The following is a 22,561-nucleotide window of genomic DNA, read 5'->3' on the forward strand; positions in this document are numbered from 1 at the left end:
TCTAGAATGTGTGTTTTTAATAAGAAAAGAACATTCATTCATTTATTGTAAGGCATAATGTAGGTCCTACCTCTGGGTTTGCTTATATTCCAACACGGAAGAAATAAGATACAGGCATAAATAACATTAGCAAAATGGTGATAGGTTCCAAAAACTGATTTAAAAATTATTCAATTTGAAAACATTCAAAACCAAATATGAATATATGTTTCTGGGTGACTCATAATTGTCTCAGAAATGGAAAAGTCCTAATTGTAATAAACCTTTTAATACAGAACAAAGATTAAATAATTTCTACTTTTAGTTGTGGGGATGGAAAGACAGAAATAAATTTTAAAAATTAATGTATAGCCAGGCATGGTGGCTCACGCCTGTAATCCCAGCACTTTGGGAGGCCGAGGTGGGCGGATCACAAGGTCAGGAGTTCAAGACCATTCTGGTCAATATGGTGAAACCCCGTCTCTACTAAAACTACAAAAATTAGCTGGGCATGGGGCAGGCGCCTGTACTCCCAGCTACTTCGGAGGCTGAGGCAGGAGAATCACTTGAACCAAGGAGGCAGAGATTGCAGTGAGCAGAGATCGCGCCACCGCACTCCAGCCTGGGCGATAGAGCAAGACTCGGTCTCAAAAATTAATTAATTAATTAATTAATATATAGATGTTTTCTGTGTTCAAAGACCTCAAGTATTACTGAAATGAACAGCTGTTTAAAGATGTATGGGGAAAAAAAATAAGGCAAATCCATCAGCCTTGAATGTAATCAGGGAAATATTACAAAGACTCTGACAGTAATACAAAAAAGTTATAGCTAACATAGTGGCACCCAAAGAATGACCACTCCTCATTTTAAATGTCTCAGGTTTTCATAGGTATAGAGAACCCGTTTGGACTACATTATATCAGTAATACTTTCATATGTACTTTAAAGTAGATTAAAACGGGCTTTACTATTTGCTCAAAATTGGATAGCTCTCTCCAGCTATCCAACTTTTTTTTGTTTTTTTTAAGATAGAGTCTTGCTCTGTCATCCAGGCTGGAGTGCAATGGCACGATCTCAGCTCGCCACAACTTCTGTCTCCCAGGTTCAAGTGATTCTTTTGCCTCAGCCTTCTGAGTAGCTGGGATTACAGGTGCGCGCAACCACACCCAGCTAATTTTTGTATTTTTATTAGAGACGGGGTTTCATCATGTTAGTCAGGCTGGTCTTGAACTCCTGACCTCAGGTGATCTACCGGCCTCAGCCTTTCAAAGTGCTGGGATTATAGGCATGAGCCATAGCACCCAGTCTCACTCTGGCTTCTTGACTGTGGTCTGATAGGTATACCTGTTCCATAATGATTGCAGACTGAGCAACACTTCAGATGCTTGCTGGTGGACAGCATGAAATCTGGAAGGCAAAATGAAATTTTATTCTTGACTTTGATGAGTCTATTAAGTCATTAAATTCATATTTCATCTTTATATAAGGAATGTGGTTATTATGGCAGGCTTTCATGGTCAACAAAACAGTTTCCAGCTTTTTAATGATCATTTTCCGAGCTCATTTATTTCTCCCTTCTAAGTGAGTGCATGTATTTGTGCAATATTATTGCTGTAGACTAAGATCCTTGGAGATACACCTACTTTCATGCCCCAGTACAAGTGATCTTAATTTGGGGGAATAGAGGAGTGCTTTTTTCTGACTCATAAGAGCTTTTCTTCTTTGTATGCTGCATTTATTTGTCAAATAAGTAACAGTTATCTGCTAATTGAACAAAACTAGAAAAAATTATAAATAGATATTAATAAAATATATTTTCAACATTTGAATTTTCCCAGTTCTCCAGAGTAGAGGTCTAGCATACCACATGGATTTAAATTATAAAAATTTAGATATACATATTGATGAAAAAAGAAAACAAATTACAAATATGTATACATATATATATAAATTACAAATATTTTGTTGGTGTCTTAACAGATTTTTTTAAGAATAGTTTTTACTAAATTCAATTTTTTTAAATATTGGAACCTAACTTGCAGGTATGAAACAATTCTACAGTACCCAATTTTTGAAAATACCATTACCAGCTGGATGCGGTGGCTCATGCCTATAATCCCAGCACTTTGGGAGGCCGAAGTGGGCAGATCATGAGATCAGGAGATCAAGATCATCCTGGCTAAGATGGTGAAACCCCATCTCTACCAAAAAAAAAAAAAAAAAAAAAGTAGCTGGGAGTGGTGTCATGCGCCTGTAGTCCCAGCTACTCGGGAGGCTGAGGCAGGAGAATCGCTTGAACCCGAGGTGGAGGTTGCAGTGAGCCAAGGTTGTGCCACTGCACTCCAAACTGGGCGACAGAGCGAGATTCTGTCTCAAAAAAAAAAAAAAGAAAATACCATTATCAAAAGAAAACTGAAGTTTGGCAACCTTCCCTAAGGGGTAGGCTAACTTTGATAATATTTTTTAAAGTTTGTGCATGACAACTATTATTAGCTTTACAGTCTTTACTGTAATTTTACTAATTTTAGATTTAGTAAAGATAAAGTCTTTTAACATCTTAAAGGTTAAATACTTAATTACCTAAAGAAGTCTGGACTTGGTTCTGCTGAATTACCCTTGTCTCCCAAACTGTGAGAACATTTCCTTCTGTTGCTTAGAGAACCGGCAATCACTGTTTTCATTTTGTCTTTTCAAATGCTTTTGGGCTGGCTGCTTGATTTCATGATGCACTTAACTTTTGAGATACTATTCTCATTCTACAGGCAGTCTATTTTAAAATCAGCATTTTCATCAAGAAGCAATTATTAAGTAATTTCTATGAGTCACTATGCTTGGGGAAAAAGAAGAGACAGTCAGTCACATCTCTACATTTACAGTAAATACTTGTGATTCATGGAAAAAATGAGCTTTTAAAGAAACATGACATACGGGTTCTCAATAATAAATAGTTAATTCCAACCAGAGAACTAGCCGGAAAGACTTCAGGAGGAGGGCATATTTGAACTGGACGCTGAAGGATGATAGTGATCGCTATATGCCCAGATGTCTCAAGTCATAAAATCAGTACATTAAAATTTGACTTTTAAATTTTTCTACAACTGAACTTAATTTCTATCTCAAGTCTCCATTTCTGCCTGCTATGGCAAAACTTAATCTAGACATTTCCAGATAAACTCAGCCAAATACTGAGATTTCTTATGCATTTTGACATTCAGTCAAACACATCCTTGCTATTCGAGTTGGGGTCCATGGGCCCAGCAGCATCAGCAGCATCTGGGAGCTTTTTAGAAATGTAGAATCTTGGTGCCCACTGCAGATCTTCTGAGTCCGAATCAAGATTTGTATTTAAAAATCCCTAAATCAGAATCAGTAGTTTAACAAGATTTCCAAGTGATTTATATGCACATTAAAATTTGAGAAGCCCTGAAATACATTACTTGTCACTTTCCTCTTCAGAATGGAATCTGAGCTCCAGGGCTTCGAAAGTGGGCTGGGATCAGGGGCAGTCATCTAGCTGTGCATTGGCAAGGTCAGCCACTGAATTTGCTACAAGGAGTCAGCCAGTCTGCTTCTGAGATGGTTGAGCCTTCCATGGTGGCTAGCCTCAGTTGGGATGGAAGCTGGTCTCCATCTAAACTCGGTCTCAACTTTCCTGCTCTACTATAAGTTTCTCTCTTTCCCTGGCTGCAAGACCTTTAAAGATCTACCATATCTCACTTTTCACTAATCTCACATCATTTCTCTCATTTTTCAAAGTTTCTCTACTTTCCCAGAAACTTTCTGATTCATTCAATCTTTGTGGAAGGCTGCTAGCTCAGGCCTCTGAAGTTCAACTAGTCAGTAACCACAGGTGCAGGGTTGGCCTTCTTGTGGTTGGGAGAGAAGTCAGACAGGCTGTGTCTAACTATATATTGCTGAGTTCATAATCAACAATGCATAGTGAGTGGAAGGAAAACGGAAACGTTGCTGAGTGTGAATCCTTAATCACAACTGCAAAGACAATTTTTCCAAATAATGTAACATTCACAGGTTCCTAGGAATTTGAGGTAGATATCTTTCAGGGGGCTGTTCTTGGCCTACCACATACAGATTAGTATATACACATATATTTATTTGCTCTGTCAGCTGAGAGGGCCTAAAACGAAACAAGGTAGCACACAGTGCCTGTTCAGATCTTGGTTTCTATTGTAATACCATTCTCTAGTAGAAGAAACCAGGCTACTTGGAGAAATGACTGATTCTAGTACTGGGCAGGATATACACATGAATAGCCTAGGGCATCTTGTAGTGCTAGAAACAGGAATTTCTCAAAAATGAACAAATGAAACCCTATCTCTACTAAAAAGTACAAAAATTGCTGGGTGTAGTGGCATGCACCTGTAATCCCAGCTACTCGGGAAGCTGAGGCAGGAAAATCGCTTGAACCTAGGAGGCAGAGATTGCAGTGAGCCAAGATTGTACCACTATACTCCAGCCTGGGCGGCAGAGCTAGACTCTGTCTCAAAAAAATAAAAAAGGCATTTCAAAGGGGCCCAGGAGCCAACTGAAAGAGTTCTCAATGGCCAAAGCTGGAAGAATTAGAGAAAAAAATAAGTAGTATTGAATTATAACCCAAGTACAAAAAATACCCAACAATTCCTACTGATCTAAATAAATGATTGGCTACATTAATAAATGGGAGAGAAGAGACAAATGTCCTGTAAAGAAGAATTCAAAATCATGTAAGTAGATACTTCACTCTAAAGACTGGGAGCATAATTTCTTGCCTTTTAAGTGTGGGCTGCACATTTTTACTTCCTTTCAATAATACATCATCGAAAAGGGGGGAAAGAGATTAACTTCCCGGTGGAGAAACCTGACAAACCTCTTTCAGCCAGGTGACGAAGGTCAACACCAACAGTCACAAATCACACAGTCTGTACCATTGACATGATGTAAGGAGAGTGACACTTTACTTCTGTTGTCTTCCTTCCCCACACCCAAAGCCTTAGTCTCATCATTGTAAAAACATTCCATTTAAATTTAAATTGAGGAACATGCTTTAAAAAGTAGCTGACCAGTACTGCTTAAAACTGTCAAAATCATTGAAGACAAGGAAAGTCTAAGAAACTGTCACAGCCAAGAGGAACCTAAGGAGATAGGACAACTAAATGTAATGCGGTATCCTGGATGAGATTCTGGAACAGAAAATGGGTATTAGAGGTTGGGAACGGTGACTCATGCCTGTAATCGGAGCACTTTGGAAGGCCGAGGTGGGTGGATCATCTGAGGTCAGGAGTTCAAGACCAGCCTGGCCAACATGGTGAAACCCCATCTCTACTTAAAAAAAAAAAAAAAATTATCTGGGCGTGGTGATGCACACCTGCAGTTCCAGCTACTTGGGAGGCTGAGGCAGGAGAATCGCTGGAACCTGGGAGGCAGAGGTTGCAGTGAGCCAAGATTGTGCCACTGCACTCCAACCTGGGCGACAGAGCAAGATTCTGTCTCAAAAAAAAAAAAAAAAGAAAAAAAGAAAGAAAAAAAAAGGATATTAGAGAAAAACTAAGAAAATCTGAATGAACTATGGACTTTGGTTAATAATAAAGTAATGATATTAGCTCATTAATTGTAACAAAACACTATACTAATGTAAAATATTACTAAACGGGGCAACTGTGTGCAGAGATAGGGTCACATATTAGCACTCTCTATAGACTCTGCTCAATTTTTCTGTAAATCTAAAACTGTCAGAAAAATCATAACATCTTTATTACTATTTCACTTACTTCATAGTCAGCATCTATTTTTTTTTTCCTTTGGCAATTTAAAGAGCTTAACTTCTTAGCTGGCTAATGCTGATCAGTGGGAATACATATGCATGGGGTCTGGAGTGAGCTGTGGATCCTGCCTCCCTCAGTGATCTGTGTGGATTTTGACAAGATTTTTTAACCTCTGTACCTCAGTTGCCTGTGGGTACAATAATTACATGCCTCAGTTGCCTCATGAAGATAATGATAAAATTGTACCTCTACCTCCAGACTTGTTATGAGATTTAAGTGAAATGTCTTTTTTTTTTTTTTTTTTTTTTTTTTTAGATGGAGTTTTTGCTCTTGTTGTCCAGGCTGGAGTGCAGTGGCTTGATCTTGGCTCACTGCAACCTCTGTCCCCTGGTTTCAAGTGATTCTCCTGCCTCAGCCTCCCGAGTAGCTGGGATTACAGGCACATGCCACCATGCCCAGTTTTTTATTTATTTATTTATTTTTTATTTTTAGTAGAGATAGGATTTCACTGTGTTAACCAGGCTGGTCTCGAACTCCTGACCTTAGGTGACCCACCCACCTCGGCCTCCCAAAGTGCTGGGTTTACAGGCATGAGCCACTGTGCCTGGTCAAAGTGAGATAATGTCTTGTTGGTAGATTCCTTGAAGCAAGGGATCTTGTCTGTTGTGACTCATCAGTATATGTTTCACACCTGTTCTGCCTAGTACAGGGGTTGGAAAATACTTTCTGTAAAGGTCCAGGTGGTAAATATCTAGGATTTGTTAGCTATATGGTCTCTGCTGCAACAATTCAATTCTGCTGTTACAGTGCAAAAGCAAAGACAATAGGTAAATGAATGGGCATGGTAAATTTCCAATTAAACTTTACAGACACTGACATTTGAATCTCATATATAATTTTCATGTGCCATGAAATATCATCCTTCCTTTGATTTTTTTTCTCCCAATCATTTCAAAACGTAAAGCCATTGATAGACAGGATCTGAAGCTCACTCCAGATCCCATGCCTAATACATATCAAAGTTGGTCAGCCAGGGCCAGTCACGGTGGCTCAGGCCTGTAATCCCAGCACTTTTGGTGGGTAGATCACTTGACCTCAAGAGTTCCAGACCAGCCTGACCAGCGTGTTGAAACCTCATCTCTACTAAAAATATTTTTAAAAGGCTGGACACAGTGACTCACGCCTGTAATCTCAGCACTTTGGGAGGCTGAGGTGAATGAATCACCTGAGGTCAGGTGTTCAAGACCAGCCTGGTCAGCACGGTGAAAGCCCGTCTCTACTAAAAATACAAAAATTAGCCGGGCGTGGTGGCGGTGGCACATGCCTGTAATCCCAGCTACTTGGGAGGCTAAGGCAGGAGAATCGCTTGAACCCAGGAGGCGGAGGTTGCAGTGAGCCGCGATCAGGCCACTGCACTCCAGCCTGGGTGACAGAGACTCCATCTAAAAAATATATAAATATTAAAAAAAATCAACCAGGCGTGATAGTGTGCACCTGTAATCCCAGCTACTCAGGAGGCTGAGGCAGGAGAATCACTTGAACCTGGGAGGCAGAGGTTGCTGTGAGCTGAGATCGCACCACTACACTCTAGGCTGGGCGACAGAGGGAGGCTCAGTCTTAGGAAAAAAAAAAAAAATTTAGCTAGCCAGAAAGTTAAGCTCTTTAAATTGCCAGAAAAAGAAAAATAAATTAGCTGACTATGAAGAGACTGAATAGTAATGAGGACATTACTTTTTGAAGATCCTAAATCCAGACGGTGGGCTGGATTTAGCCTGCAGGTCATAGTTTGCTAACGCCCTGTCTTGTACAAGGTAAGTATTCACTAAACTCAAAAAGTATTTTGTGGTACGGAAATAGCATTAGTAGTATCACTATGTTTGTAGCAGCTTGAAGGTAAACGTTTTCAAGGTCATGTAATTTTGCTTCATAAATTTTAACTGTATATTTACAATGAGCTCCTTTAAAAACACCAAACCAACATCTTCCTATTCATAAACCATGTGTTACAATGACAGATCTTTGCAACCTTCACTTGCTAAAGAGTTAACAACATTGAAAAAACAGTGAAATCATTTTGCCTTTTCTAAAGTTTCTTTCCTAATTGTGCTATTTTAGAAGTAAATTGTGATATAAAAAATTATTTAGTGAATTTGTTTATTTTTAAGAGATCATTCATGAAACTGTTTCAACCATCTTTGTTCTATAGGGGGTTCTCTGGAGAGTCTAGTTAAAAACCTCAAAGAGAAAACAGTTGTTGCTATGTGGAAATATAACATACGTCTTTCTGACAGTATGTTTAGCTTCTTCTCCTCTAGGTTCTGTTCATAGTAGGAACATTCTGTATTGGAGGGACTGCCTGTACATTACTTTATTGCTCTTACCCTGCATAATAATGTTGAAGCTCTTTCTAGAACCAGGGCTACAATCCTAAAGTCAGAAGACAGTTTTTCCACAATTAATCTGAAGACAAAAAAGCAGCAGCATCTTAATTTGTTCTCAAACCCTGGTTCAAAGTCTTCCATTAGATGAAGCTCTGCAGAAAATAAATTCTATGCAAAGTAGGGCTGTTTTCAATGAACACAAATGTTTGGATTGTTGAAATGTCTTTTTAAAAATCCACTTGATTCTGAGCTTCTAGAGTCAAGCACTGGGCTTTGCCTTTTGTCATATCTCCTACAACACTAAGCAATCATTTTCCAAATTGTATGGACTGCATCGTGGAAGTGAATTTAAAATTCCTATAAATTTAATTTAGCTATTGGAGAGGAACCAAGAAAGAACAGACGGACCTGAGTCAAGTAACAGTTGGAAAGAAGCATTGATTATCCTACCTCTGGCACTACCTTCATTTCTCAGTGGGCTCGCCTCAATACATTGGCATGCATACCCCTATGCGATGACTTGGAGGCAAAAAAGCACAACTTTCCTAAGTCTTCATAATTTTCAGAAGAGGAGAATGTGCATCTTTTAGCATCACATCTCACTTGGGAATAGGTCCATACAGAGACTCAGTGGCACATTTTCCTCTGGAAGCTTTTTATACAATGCAATTGTCAATCGAAGAGGACTTCTGCAGACTGTGAAATTCTAGGTAAACGTAAGGATTAATATTCTTATTACCAAACAAAATGATTTATTTTATTTTAAATTGCTTAGTGAAGTGATTTTAAATTAACAATAAAATGGAAGGACAAACTACTAAAATTTAAAAAATAGTTACCTATAGGGAGGAAGAGAAGAGCAGAGACAGAGAAAAGCTACTTTCTTCAAACACATTTTGTTTATATATTTGATTTTGGAAGCATACAAATTTTTAAAAAATAATCATAATATGGCTGGGCACGGTGGCTCACACCTGTAATTCCAGCACTTTGGGAGACCGAGGCGGGTGGATCACCTGAGGTCGGGAGTTTGAGACCAACTTGGGAGGCCCGCCTCTGCCTCCTCAGTTCAGCCTGACCAACATGGTGAAACCCCGTCTCTACTGAAAATACAAAATTAGCTGGGCATGGTGGCTCATGCCTATAATCCCAGCTATTCAGAAGGCTGAGACAGGAGTATAGCTTGAACCTGGGAGGCGGAGGTTGCAGTGAGCTGAGATCTTGCCATTGTACTCCAGCCTGGGCAAGAAGAGCAATACTCCATCTCAAAAAAAAAAAAAAAATCTTAATATAAAATTAAATGTAAAATTAAAATGCAAACAAATGAACTTAAAATAAGAGATCCAATTGATGGCATAACTACAGAGAGAGATATTGTCATGAATGTCTTTAAATTACAGATGCTCCTTGGCCGGGAGCGGTGGTTCATGCCTGTAATCCCAGCACTTTGGGAGGCTGAGGTGGGTGGATCACCTGAGATTGGGAGTTCAAGACCAGCGTGACCAACATGGAGAAACCCCGTCTCTAAGTACAAAATTAGCCAGGGTGGTGGTGCATGCCTGTAGTCCCAGCTACTTGGGAGGCTGAGGCAGGAGAATCGCTTGAATCCGGGAGGTGGAGGTTGCGGTGAGCTGAGATCATGCCATTGCACTCCAGCCTGGGCAACAAGAGATAAACTACGTCTCAAAAAAAAAAAAAACCAAACCAACCAAACAAACAAACAAAAAACAGATGCTCCTCAACTTATGATGGGGTTTGATATAGTTTGGATTTTGTCCTCTGTAAATCTCATGCTGAGCTGTAATCTCCAGTGTTGAAGGTGGGGCCTGATGGGAGGTGCTTCAGTCATGGGGGTGCCTCCCCTATAGCGTGGTGCTGTCATCACTATTGTAAGTGAATTCTTACAAGATCGAATTGTTTAAAAGTGTGTGGCATCTCCCCCACTGTCTCTCTTGCACCTGCTTTTGCCACGTGACGTGGCTGCTCCCACTTTTCCTTCTGTCATTAGTAAAAAGCTCCCTGAGGCCTCCCCGGAAGCTGAGGAAATACTGGTGCCATGCTTGTATAGCCTGCAGCACTGTGAGCCAATTAAACTTATTTTCTGGGTTTTTTAAATTTTGTTTTGTTTTGTTTTTTGTTTTTGTTTTTGAGACGGAGCCTCGCTCTGTCGCCCAGGCTGGAGTGCAATGGGCGCGATCTGGACTCACTGCAAGCTCCGCCTCCCAGGTTCACGCCATTCTCCTGCCTCAGCTTCCCAAGTAGCTGCGACTACAGGCGCCCGCCGCCACTCCGGGTTAATTTTTTGTATTTTTAATAGAGATGGGGTTTCACCGTGTTAGCCAGGATGGTCTCGATCTCCTGACCTCGTGATCCGCCCGCCTCGGCCTCCCAAAGTGCTGGGATTACAGGCGTGAGCCACCGCGCCCAGCCCACTTATTTTCTTTATAAATTACCCAGTCTCTGGTATTCCTTTATAGAATTGCAAGAACGGCCTAACACAAGGTTACATCTTGATCAACTTATCATAAGTTGAAAACATTGTAAGTTGAAATGCATTTAATACACCTAACCTACTGAGCATCATAGCTTAGCCTCATCAACCTTAAACGTGCTCGGCCGGGCGCGGTGGCTCACGCCTGTAATCCCAGCACTTTGGGAGGCGGAGGTGGGTGGATCACCAGGTCAGGAGATCGAGACCATCCTGACTAACATGGTGAAACCCTGTCTCTACTAAAAATACATAAATTAGCTGGGCGTGGTGGCGGGCGCCTGTAATTCCAGCTACTCGGGAGGCTGAGGCAGGAGAATGGCGGGAACCCGGGAGGCGGAGCTTGCAGTGAGCGGAGATGGCGCCACTGCACTCCAGCCTGGGGGACAGAGTGAGACTCCGTCTCAAAAAAAAAAAAAAAGAAAGTGCTCAGAACACTTACATTATATATAATTGTGTAAAATTATCTAACATAAAGTATGCTTTACAATATTTAATATCTCATGTAATTTATTGAATACAGTACACTGCAGAGTGCAGAATTTGTTTACCCTCGTGATGGCATGGCTGACTGGAAGCTATGGCTCATGGCCACTGCCTAACATCTCCAGAGAATATTGTACCACATATTGCTGGTTGGGAAAAGATCAAAATTCAAAATTTGGGGTGTAGTTTCTACTGAATGTGTATAGCTTTTGTACCATAGTAAAGTTGAAAATTGGTATGTTGAACCATCGAGTTGAGGATCATCTGTTCAATAGTTTGATTGCATGTACCTAGAGGCATTATGTACCATAAGGACAAAAAGATGTATAAAAATAATCCTGTTCTCGGGAACTATATTTTGGAGACTGTGGTGGACATGGAAAAGTGCTGCTCAGATCCTCCTGCGGGGAAGAGCTTCTTGCTGCTGGGAGTGGACAGCCTCAGACTATTAGCTCCTCCAGGGTTGATATCATATGCAGAGTTGCCATGAGTGAAGTCATGAGCTTCCTGGTACAGCCCACATCTGGTGATCAAGTATGACAAGAATATAAAGTCTGAGCAGTTTGGCCCAACATGAGACATCTATGATGGGTATTCATCATTCCAGAATTCCCTGCTAGGTTGGCCAAAGATTTGAATGGCCTGATCACACGGTATCATGTTGATATGTCTTCTGCTCAATTCTTCCTCATCCCCCCTTCTTTCTCATGTTGTACCCCAAATTCCATCTCAGTGTGTACTCCAGAAAATGCAACCTGTGACAGAGGTTGTATTAGTATTATCATTCTGAGACCTCTGTGTATGTAGATTGAGATAAAACAAATGAGTTATTCTGTTTATTTTGTTTACAATTGGAATTTTTAGAGTAGGAGAAAGAAGTTTCAGTGAAAGATCAATAAAGGGCTTAAAATAAAAACCCTATAGATTTGGATTTTAGTTTAAAGTGTTAATGTCAACACATATTTTATCTTTAAAATACACATTTTTTAGGAACGCTTTTACACTGTTGGTGGGAATGTAAATTAGTTCAATCATTGTGGAAGACAGTGTGGTGATTCCTCAAAGATTTAGAACAGGAAATACCATTTGACCCAGCAATCCAGAATATAAATCATTCTATGATAAAGATACATGCACGTGTATGTTCACTGCAGCACTATTCACAATAGCAAAGACATGGAATCAACTCAAATGCCCATCAATGACAGACTAGATAAAGAAAATGTGGTGCATACACACCATGGAATACTATGCAGCCATAAAAAAGAATGAGATCATGTCCTTTGCAGAGACATGAATGAAGCTAGAAGCCATTATCCTCAGCAAACTAATGCAGGAACAGGAAACCAAAGACAGTATCTTCTCACTTACAAGTGGGAGCTGAACAATGAGAACACATGGGCAGAGGGAGCAGAACAACATACACTGGAGTCTGCCAGGGGAGGGCAGGGAGTGGGGGTGAAGAGCGTTAGGGAAAAGGGTTAATGCATGCTGGGCTTTACACATAGGTGATAGGTTGTTAGGTGCGTAAACCACCATGGTACAGGTTTACCTATGTAACAAACCTGCACGTCCTGTACATGTACCCCAGAACTTAAAAACAACAACAATAAAATAATTTAAATAAAGAAAAAATATTTTTATATCAGTCAGCTTTTGCTTTTTTGGGGTTTTACAAACCACCTTAAGGCTTAATGGCTTAAAACAAGAAACATTTTTTTTTCTCATTATTCTGTGGGTCAGCTGGCTAGTTTATAGTTTTGGCTGGCTAGTTTGTGGACAGACTGTAGGATGGCATAATTCACATCTGTGCTACAGCTGGGACAATTAGGATGGCAGGTGCCTCTCTCCATGTGGTGTTTTAGTCTCTAGGAGCATAATCAAGGCTTGTTTCCAGCAGTGTGTTGAGCCAGCCCCATTGCACCTGTGTTTTTCTTTTTTTTTTCTTTTTTTTGAGACGGAGTCTCGCTCTGCTGCCCAGGCTGGAGTGCAGTGGCCAGATCTCAGCTCACTGCAAGCTCCACCTCCCGGGTTCACGCCATTCTCCTGCCTCAGCCTCCCGAGTAGCTGGAACTACAGGCGCCCGCCACCTCGCCCGGCTATTTTTTTTTTTTTTGTTTTTTTGTTTTTTGTATTTTTTAGTAGAGACGGGGTTTCACCGGGTTAGCCAGGATGGTCTCGATCTCCTGACCTTGTGATCCGCCTGTCTCGGCCTTCCAAAGTGCTGGGATTACAGGCTTGAGCCACCGCGCCCGGCCACATGTGTTTTTCAAGTCTCTGCTTTTGTCACCTTTGCTGTTTTCCATCAGCCAAATCAAATCACATGGCCAAGTGCAGACTCAAGGGGTAAAGAGACTCGACCTCTCAATGGTAGAAGTGTCAAAACCGCATTACGAAGAGACATGGGGTACGCAGGAGGGAGAGGAATTTGTGTCAATTTCTGCAACCTACCATCATTTTCTAGCACATTTTACAATGCCTAGAAGCAATGATTTACTGAAAAAATGCTATTTTAAGACCCCAATCTGGCCACTTCAGGTGTTCCTTGCTCTTCAGCTGGTCACTGTCTCTGGGTTTTTTCCTACTGACTAGGAAAGCGCACCACGACATCTTGGCAAAATGGTTGATTCCATGTTTGGGGCAGCGAAAGTAAAAGAGGAGGCTGGAATATCTTACAATACCAGACAAGAACAAAGCTATCAAAGACTATTAGGGTTTCATTAAAGGAACCTGAAACCAACTTTAACAGACTTCCACTGGCCAAAGCAGGAGAAATTTTAACATGTATAATAATAGCTTCAAAGGATTGAAATACCTCAAATATTTCAATATTATTTAAAATATTCAAATATGTTTAAAATCCATGAGTTCATAATGACGCTAAAGAAAAAAATACCATTGGTCATTTTTGGAGGATGTTAGGAAACTAACTCATTATGCTGAAAACTGGTAAAGGGAAAAGAATGAAGCATTTATTTTGTCTTTCTTATATTGCTGGTACCACAGGGTAACCAAGTAGTTGATGATGAGAAGTTTCTCTTTATAGTTATATTCCCTCTAATAAATAAAGAAGAATGGTAAAATTAGAGCATCACCATTTTTCAGTTCCCAATAAATTAATCAACATAGGCAGCTGTCATCATCAACTGCTAACACACACACACACACACACACACACACACGCAACAAGACACAGTGCCTCCTGTGGGAAAAAGGTAGAGGTAGCACCACCTGTGAAACAGTCTTACCCCCCCCCCAAAAAAAAAAAAAAAAAAAAAAAAAAATAATCACCCCCCCCCAAAAAAAAAAAAAAAAAAAAAAAGGAATCTGATCAAGACTTCAAATTAAACTCCAGTGAAAAGGTTAGAGGAATGTGTTAAATGACACCCTATGACTGGTGTGCAGTGGCTCACGTCTGTAATCCCATCACTTTGGCAAGCTGAGGTAGGAGGGTTGCTTGAGGCCAGGAGTTTGAGACTAGTGTGGTCAACACAGTGAGACTCTGTCTCTACAAAAACTTTTAAAAAATTAGTCAGGTATGGTGGCACGTGCCTCTAATCCCAGGTACTCAGGAGGCTGCGGTAGGAGGATCCTTTGAGCCCAGGAGTTCAAGGCTGCAGTGAGCTGTAATTGTGCCACTGTGCTCCAGCCTAGGTGACAGAGGAAAAACACATCTCAAAACAACATCAGCAACAACAAAAAACCCTAGGGATGCAACCAGAAAATCTAGCCTGCGGAAGACAATCTTATTTTGTTTTTTGTTTTGTTTTGCTTTTGACCAAAAAAAGTTGAGTTGCAAGGCATATTAAAAAACAAGAAAAGAAAAAGGAAAAAAAAATAGAAGGGGGACATAAAGATTAAAAGATGTATCAGCCAGTTAAAATATATGGACCTTGGCCAGGGACAGTGGTTCACACCTGTAATCCCAGCACTTTGGGAGGCCGAGGTAGGTGGATCACCTGAGGTCAGGAGTTTGAGACCAGCCTGGCCAACATGGTGAAACCCCATCTCTACTAAAAATACAAAAAAATTAGCTGGGCATGGTGGCGGGCGCCTGTAATCCTAGCTACTTGGGAGGCTGAGGCAGGAGAATCGTTTGAACCCAGGAGGCAGAGGTTGCAGTAAGCTGAGATCATGCCACTGCACTCCAGCCTGGGCAACAAATAGATATATAACTATATATATATACCTCATTGAGACTCTGATTCACAAAATAAAGTGTAAAAACAAATTCTGTAAGGAAATCAGGAACCTGTAAAAGCTGAGTGCGTATTTGATGATATTCAGCTGCTAAATATGGTTCACTTTTTTAAGGTTTGATAATGATCTTATACCCGTGTTTTAAAGAGTTGTCATCTTTATTATATGTATGAAATATGTATGTATAAAGTCTGGAATTTGCTTTAAAATAATCTGAGTAGGGGGAAAGAGTTGAATTATAGAGACGATTGGCCAAACGTTTTTAATTGTTGAAACTGGGTGGTGTAACGGGAGTTTATTATATGACTCTACTTTTATATGTGTTTGAAATAATCTATGACAGTTAAAACATTCATACTTAAAGAAAACGTTTAGAAATGAGGACAATAATAAGGCTGCAGGGGAAAAATAATGAATATACCTACTACAAGAAGAAAGACTAAGAGAGTGAAGGGTAACAGAATACTCCCTTTGAAGATTCCTGTCATACTTGACTTTTTCCTTCTTTTCTGTGGTCTATTTTCTTTATTCTTTCAAGAGAACACTCTTTTGTATCTTTGCTAGTTGTTTTCCATTTGACCATCCAAGATTCATTCTCTGCCATTCTTTGCCTTTCTCAACATTCCTGGAAGCCAAGGATTGTGTTACCTATGTTCCCTTGTCAGCTGACTGCTGACCGGGTTTAGCCAGGGGAGTGTAGAGGAGACAGCGGTCACAGTATTAATTCCACCATTTCCTCACTACTTGGGCTCTGTGTGGTTTTTTTTCTTATATGTAATTTCAACTTTTACTTTAGAGTCCAGGGGTACATGTGCAGGTTTGTTACATGGGTATATTGTGTGATGCTGAGGTTTTGGGTACAAAATGATTCCATCACCCGGGTAGTAAGCATAATATCCAATAAACACTTTTCAACACTTGCACCCCTTTCTATCTCCTCTTTCTAGTAGTCCCCAATGTTTACTGTTCCCCATCTTTATGTCCATGAGTACCGCATATTTACCTCCCACTTATGAGAACATGCAGTTTTTGGTTTTCTGTTCGTGTGTCTGTGTGCTTTTTTTTTTTTTTTTTTTTTTTAAATTTAGGATCATGGCTTCCAGCAGCATCCACGTTGCTGCAAAGGACATGAGCTCCATTTTTTTTTTTTTTTTTTGAGACGGAGCCTCGCTCTGTTGCTCAGGCTGGAGTGCAGTGGTGAGATCTTGGCTCACTGCAACCTCTGTCTCCTGGGTTCAAGCTATTCTCAAGCCTCAGCCTCCCGAGTAGCTGGGATTACAGGCGTGAGTCACCACACTCAGCTAAATTTTTTAGTAGAGACAGGTTTCCACCATCTTGGCCAGGCTGGTCCCGAACTCCTGACCTCAGGTGATCCGCCTGCCTCAGTCTTCCAAAGTGCTAGGATTACAGGCATGAGCCACCGTGCCTGGCCCAGCTCTTTTTTTTTTTTTTTTTTTGAAATGAGGTCTTTCCCTGTTGCCCAAACTTGATGCAATGGCAAGATCTTGGCCCACTGCAACCTCCACCAGGTTCAAGTGATTTTCCAACCTCAGCCTCATGAGTAGCTGGGATTACAGGCACCCGCCATCATGCCCGGCTAATTTTTGTATTTTTTTGTAGAGACAGGGTTTCACCCTGTTGGCCAGGCTGGTCTTGAAGAGCTCATTCTTTTTTATGGCTGTGTAGTATTACACGGTGTATATGTACCACATTTTCTTTATCCAATCCACCATTGATGGACACCTAGGTTGATTCCGGGTCTTTGCTATTGTGAATGGTGCTGTGATGAACATACAAGTGCATGTGCCTTTTTGGTAGAATTATTCATTTTTCTGCAGGTATATACCCAGTAATGGGATTGCTGGGCCTAATGGTAGTTCTGTTCTAAGTTCTTTCACAAATCTCCAAACTGCTTTCCACCATGACTGAACTAATTTACACTCCCACTAACAGTGTAGAAGCATTCCCTGTTCTCCGCAGAATATCACCAACGTCTGTTATTTTCCAACTTTTTAATCATAACCATCTGACTGGTTTGAGATGGTATCTCATTGTGGTTTTGATTTGCATTTTTCTGATTATTAGTGATGTTGAGCATTTTTTCATGTTTGTTGGCTGCTTGTATGTCTTCTTTTGAGAAGTGTCTGTTCATGTCCTTCGCCCCCCCCTTTTAATGGGGTTATTGTTTTGTTTTGTTTTGTTTTGTTTTTGTTTTTTGAGACAGAGTCTCACTCTGTCACCCAGGCTGCAGTGCAGTGGTGCGATCTCGGCTCACTGTAACCTCTGCCTCCTGGGTTCAAGTGATTCTCCTGCCTCAGCCTCCAGAGTAGCTGGGATTACGGGCGTGCATCACCATGCCTGGCTGGTCTTGAACTCTTGACCTCAGGTGATCTGCCCACCTCAGCCTCCCAAAGTGCTGGGATTACAGGTGTGAGCCACTGCGCCCAGCTGGGTTATTTGTTTTGCTTGTTGATTTGTTTAAATTCCTTCTAGATTCTGGATACTAGAACTTTGTTGAATGGATAGTTTGCATATATTTTCTTCTATTCCATAGGCTGTTTACTCTATTGATAATTTCTTTTGCTGAGCAGAAGTTCTTTAGTTTAATTAGGTCCCACTTGTCAATTTTTGTTTTTGTTGCAGTTACTTTTGAGGACTTCCTCATAAATTCTTTCCCTAGGTTTTCTTTTAAGGTTTTTATAGTTTGAGGCCTTACATTTAAATCCTTAATCCATCTTGAGTTAATTTTTGTGTATGGTGAAAAGTAGGGATCCAATTTCATTCTTCTGCATATGACTAACCAATCCACCTCAGCACCATTTATTGAATAGGGAATCTTTTCTTCATTGCTTATTTTTGTTGACTTTGTTGAAGATGAGGTGGTTCTAAGTGTGTGGCTTTATTATTGGGTTTTCTACTCTGTTCCATTGGTCTATGTGCTCTGTTTTTGTAGAAGTATCATGCTGTTTTAGTTACTGTAGCCTTATAATATAGTTTGGAATCAGGTAATGTGATACTTCTAACTTTGTTATTTTTCCTTAGGATTGTGTTAACTATTTGGTCTCTTTTTAGGTTCTATATGACTTTTAGAATAGTTTTTTCTAGTTCTGTGAAAAGTTACACTGGTCAAGTTTTACAGAAATAGCGTTGAATCTGTAGATGGCTTTGGGCAGTATGGCCCAAAGCGATATGGCCATTTTAATGATGTTGATTCTTCCAATCCATGAGCAGGGAATGTTTTTCCTTCTGTTTGTGTCATCTCTGATTTATTTCAGCAGTGTTTTGCAGTTCTTCTTGTAAAGATCCTTCACACCCTTGGTTAGATGTATTCCTATTTATTTGTGTCTGTGTGTGCTGTGTGTGTGTGTGGCTATTGTAAAAGGGATTGTGTTCTTGATTTGACTCCCAGCTTGAATATTATTGGTGTATAGAAATGCTACTAATTTTCATACGTTGATTTTGAACCTGAAATTTTACTGAGGACATTAATCTGTCGAGGAATCTTTTGGTGGAGTCTTCAGGTTTTCTAGGTAAAGAATCATATCATCAGCAAAGAGATAGTTTAACTCTTTATTTTTCTATTTGGATGCCATTTCTTTCTTTCTCTTGCCTGACTGCTCTGGCTAGGACTTCTATTACGTTGAATAGGAACAGTGAGAGTGGGAGTCCTTGTGTTGTTCCAGTTCTCAAGGGGAACGCTTCCAGCTTTTGTCCATTCAGTACGATGCTGGTTGTGGGTTTGTCATAGATGGCTCTTATTATTTTGAGGTATGTTCCTTTGATGCCTAGTTTGTTGAGGGTTTTTATGATGAAGGGATACTGGATTTTATCAAAAGTTTTTTCTGTGTCTATTGAGATGATTTTATGGTTTTGTTTTAATTCTGTTTGTGTGAAGAATCACATGTATTGATTTGCATATGTTGAACTAAGCTTATTCGCCAGGAATACCTTGATTGTGGTGCATTAACTTTTTAATGTGCTGCTAGATTCAATGTGCTAGTATTTCGTTGAGGATTTTTGGGTCTATGTTCATCAGGGATATTGGCCTGCAGTTTTCTTTTTTCATTGTGTCTTTGTTGTATTTTGGTATCAGGCTGATACTGGTTTTGTAGAATGAGTTAAGGAGGAGTTGCTCCTCTTCAATTCTTTTGAAAAGTGTCAGTAGAATTGGTAGAACCTCTTCTTTGTAAGTCAGTTAGAATTTGGCCATGAATCTCTCTGGTCCAGGGCTACTTTTGTTTGGTAAATTTTTTATTACTGATTAAATTTCAGAACTCAATATTGGTCTGTTCAGGGTTTCAATTTCTTCTTGATTCAATCTTGGGAGGCTGTGTGTTTCCAGGAATTTATCCATCTCTTCTAGATTTTCTTGTTTATGTGCATAGAGGTGTTCGTATTAGTCTCTGAGGATCTTTTGTATTTCTGTGGGATTGGTTGTAATGCCACCTTTGTAATTTCTGATTATGCTTACTTATATCTTCTCTCCTTTTTTCTTTGTTAATCTAGCTAGCAGTCTATCTGTCTTGCTTATCTTTTCAAATAACCAATATTTGGTTTTGTTGATCCTTTGTGTGAATTTTGGGGTCTCAATTTCATTCAGTTCTGCTCTGATTTTAGTTATTTATTTTCTTTGGATAGCTTTGAGGTTAGTTTGTTCTCATTTTTCTAGTTCCTCTAGATGTGATGTTAGATTATTAATTTGAGATCTAACTTCTTGATGTAGGTGTTTAGAATTATAAACTTTCCTCTTATCACTGCTTTTACTAACAAAGAAATTCTAGACTTAAACTGAACACTTGACCAATTGGACATAATAGATATTTAGAAAATATTCCACCCATCAACGACAGGATATACATTATTTTCTTCACATGGAACATACTCAAAGATTGACCATGTGCTCAGCCATAATGCAAGTCTCAATATATTTTTAAAAAATCGAAATTGTACCAACCATACTCTTGGACCACAGTGGAAAATAGAAATGCCAAGAAGATCTCTCAAAACCACATAATTCCATGGAAATTAAGCCAACTTGCTCCTGAATGACTTTAGGGTAAACAGTGAAATTAAGGCAGAAATCAAAAAATTATTTGAAATAAATGAAAACAAAGACACAACATACCAAAATCCCTAGGATGCAGCAAAAGCAATGTTAAGAGGGCTCTGTGGTTTTGACAATGGCAGCTTCATTGCACAGCTGTAGCTCTTGCAAGATGGCCCATCCTCTCCAGCTCTGCACTCTCTGCGCTCTGGTAACACTATTTCCTGCCCTTGCATCTTCAGCCTTAGAAATGGTAATTGAGCCCCACTGTTGCAAGCTCTAGGTGGCTCAACGTTCTTTGCTTGGTCCTTTCATGAAGGAGCTCTTTAAGTAGTTCCCTCATTAAAGACTCATCATTTGAAATATTTGAGCCTTGTGCCTGTAATCCCAGCACTTTGGAGGCCAAGGCAGGTGGATCACCTGAGGTCAGGAGTTCGAGACCAGCCTGGCCAACATGGTGAAACCCTGCCTCTATTGAAAATAAAAAAAAAATTAGCTGGGCGTGGTGGCGTGAGTCTGTGATCTCAGCTACTCAGGAGGCTGAGGCAGGAAAATCGCTTGCACCCGGGAGGCGGAGGTTGCAGTTAACTGAGATTGTGCCACTACACTCCAGCCTGGGCAACAAAGCAAGACCTTGTCTGACAAAAAAAGAAAAAAGAAAAAAAAAAGAGAACTATTTGAGCCTAATTTTATTTGTTGCCTGGACCTCAATAAATACAGCTTGCCTTATTTATATTCTATTTTCAACATTAATATTGTCTTTCTTAGTGTATTTTACACTATTATACTTAACGATGGAATGGAATTAATTAAGTCAACAAATATTAATTGAGCGCTTACTGTGTGCTAGGTACTATGTGGCTATTTCAACATAGTGGTTATACAGTGGTAATTGAGACAATAAGGTCTCTGCCCTCATGGGGCATGTTTTGTCACTTTGGGCTGCTGAAACGAAGTACTATAGACTGTGTGTCCTTGATCAAGAGGCCCTCAGAGTCTAGTGGAGGCAACAGACATACATAAATGGCCAGCTGAGGACATATCAAGGGAACTGTGTGGTTACAGGCATAATTCTAGGTGCCCAAAGACACTGAGTATAGGTCATTCATTCGTTCATTCATTCACCATCTACTAAACCTCATACCTTCTACCAGATCTTTAGGAGGAACTATCTCTTTTTTTTTTTTTTTTTTTTTGAGACGGAGTCTTGCTCTGTCGCCCAGGCTGGAGTGCAGTGGCCGGATCTTGGCTCACTGCAAGCTCTGCCTCCCAGGTTCACGCCATTCTCCTGCCTCAGCCTCCCGAGTAGCTGGGACTACAGGTGCCCGCCACCTCGCCCGGCTAGTTTTATGTATTTTTTAGTAGAGACGGGGTTTCACCGTGTTAGCCAGGATGGTCTTGATCTCCTGACCTCGTGATCCGCCCGTCTCGGCCTCCCAAAGTGCTGGGATTACAGGCTTGAGCCACCGCGCCCGGCCTGGAACTATCTCTTTATTATTATTGTGATTCGAGTGTAAAATAATTAATGCAACCCCAAAAGCCAAATCTTCGGACAGCTACCTGCCAATTCTCTACCTTTGCTATAAGCATCTTTTCTGCCTTTTCTGAGACTCTCCAAAGAGAGCTCCCCATTTGTTTTTTCCGTGACCTCCCACACATATCATCTGAGGGTTATGAAACCTCTCCCTCTAGAAAATGCAAATGATACTCTTACAGATTAACAGAATGTTAGCTCTGAAAGAGATGTTCCTGTTTCTCATAAAAGCTAATATTTGTCTGCATATCACGAAAAATGAATAGGGTAGTTTGTAGTTAGAAATAGCAGGCTCAGGACCTCCAGCTGTCATGAGTGCTGAGGGCTCAATACCTCCGCATATCTATAGCCAGAGCAAATACATTACTAACAACTTTTACTGCACAGGCACCTACCAATCAGAATGAGCACTGACACTGGGGCATCCAGATGACTGGCAGCTTGCCCATAAGCCATTCCCGTCACATTAATGTTTATTGGCCCATCTGCTTAAAAATACTACTGTAGAAGCCTGGGCACAGTGGCTCATGCCTGTAATCCCAGCACTTTGCAAGGCCGAGGTGGGTGGATCACCTGAGGTCAGGAGTTCGAGACCAGCCTGGCCAACATGGAGAAACCCCGTCTTTACTAAAAACACAAAATTAGCCAGGCGTGGTGGCCCATGCCTGTAATCCTAGCTAGTCAGGA

At 40.4% G+C, this 22,561-nt stretch overlaps 1 pseudogene; it reads right to left on the minus strand.

The window, feature by feature from the left end:
* LOC101011503 overlaps positions 1-22,330 on the minus strand; it is a 30,002-nt pseudogene extending 7,672 nt beyond the window's left edge.
* Between the last annotated feature and the right edge of the window lie 231 nt (positions 22,331-22,561).

The sequence above is a fragment of the Papio anubis genome, chromosome 13 (genome assembly GCF_008728515.1).
Source record: "Papio anubis isolate 15944 chromosome 13, Panubis1.0, whole genome shotgun sequence".
Lineage (NCBI taxonomy): Eukaryota > Metazoa > Chordata > Mammalia > Primates > Cercopithecidae > Papio > Papio anubis.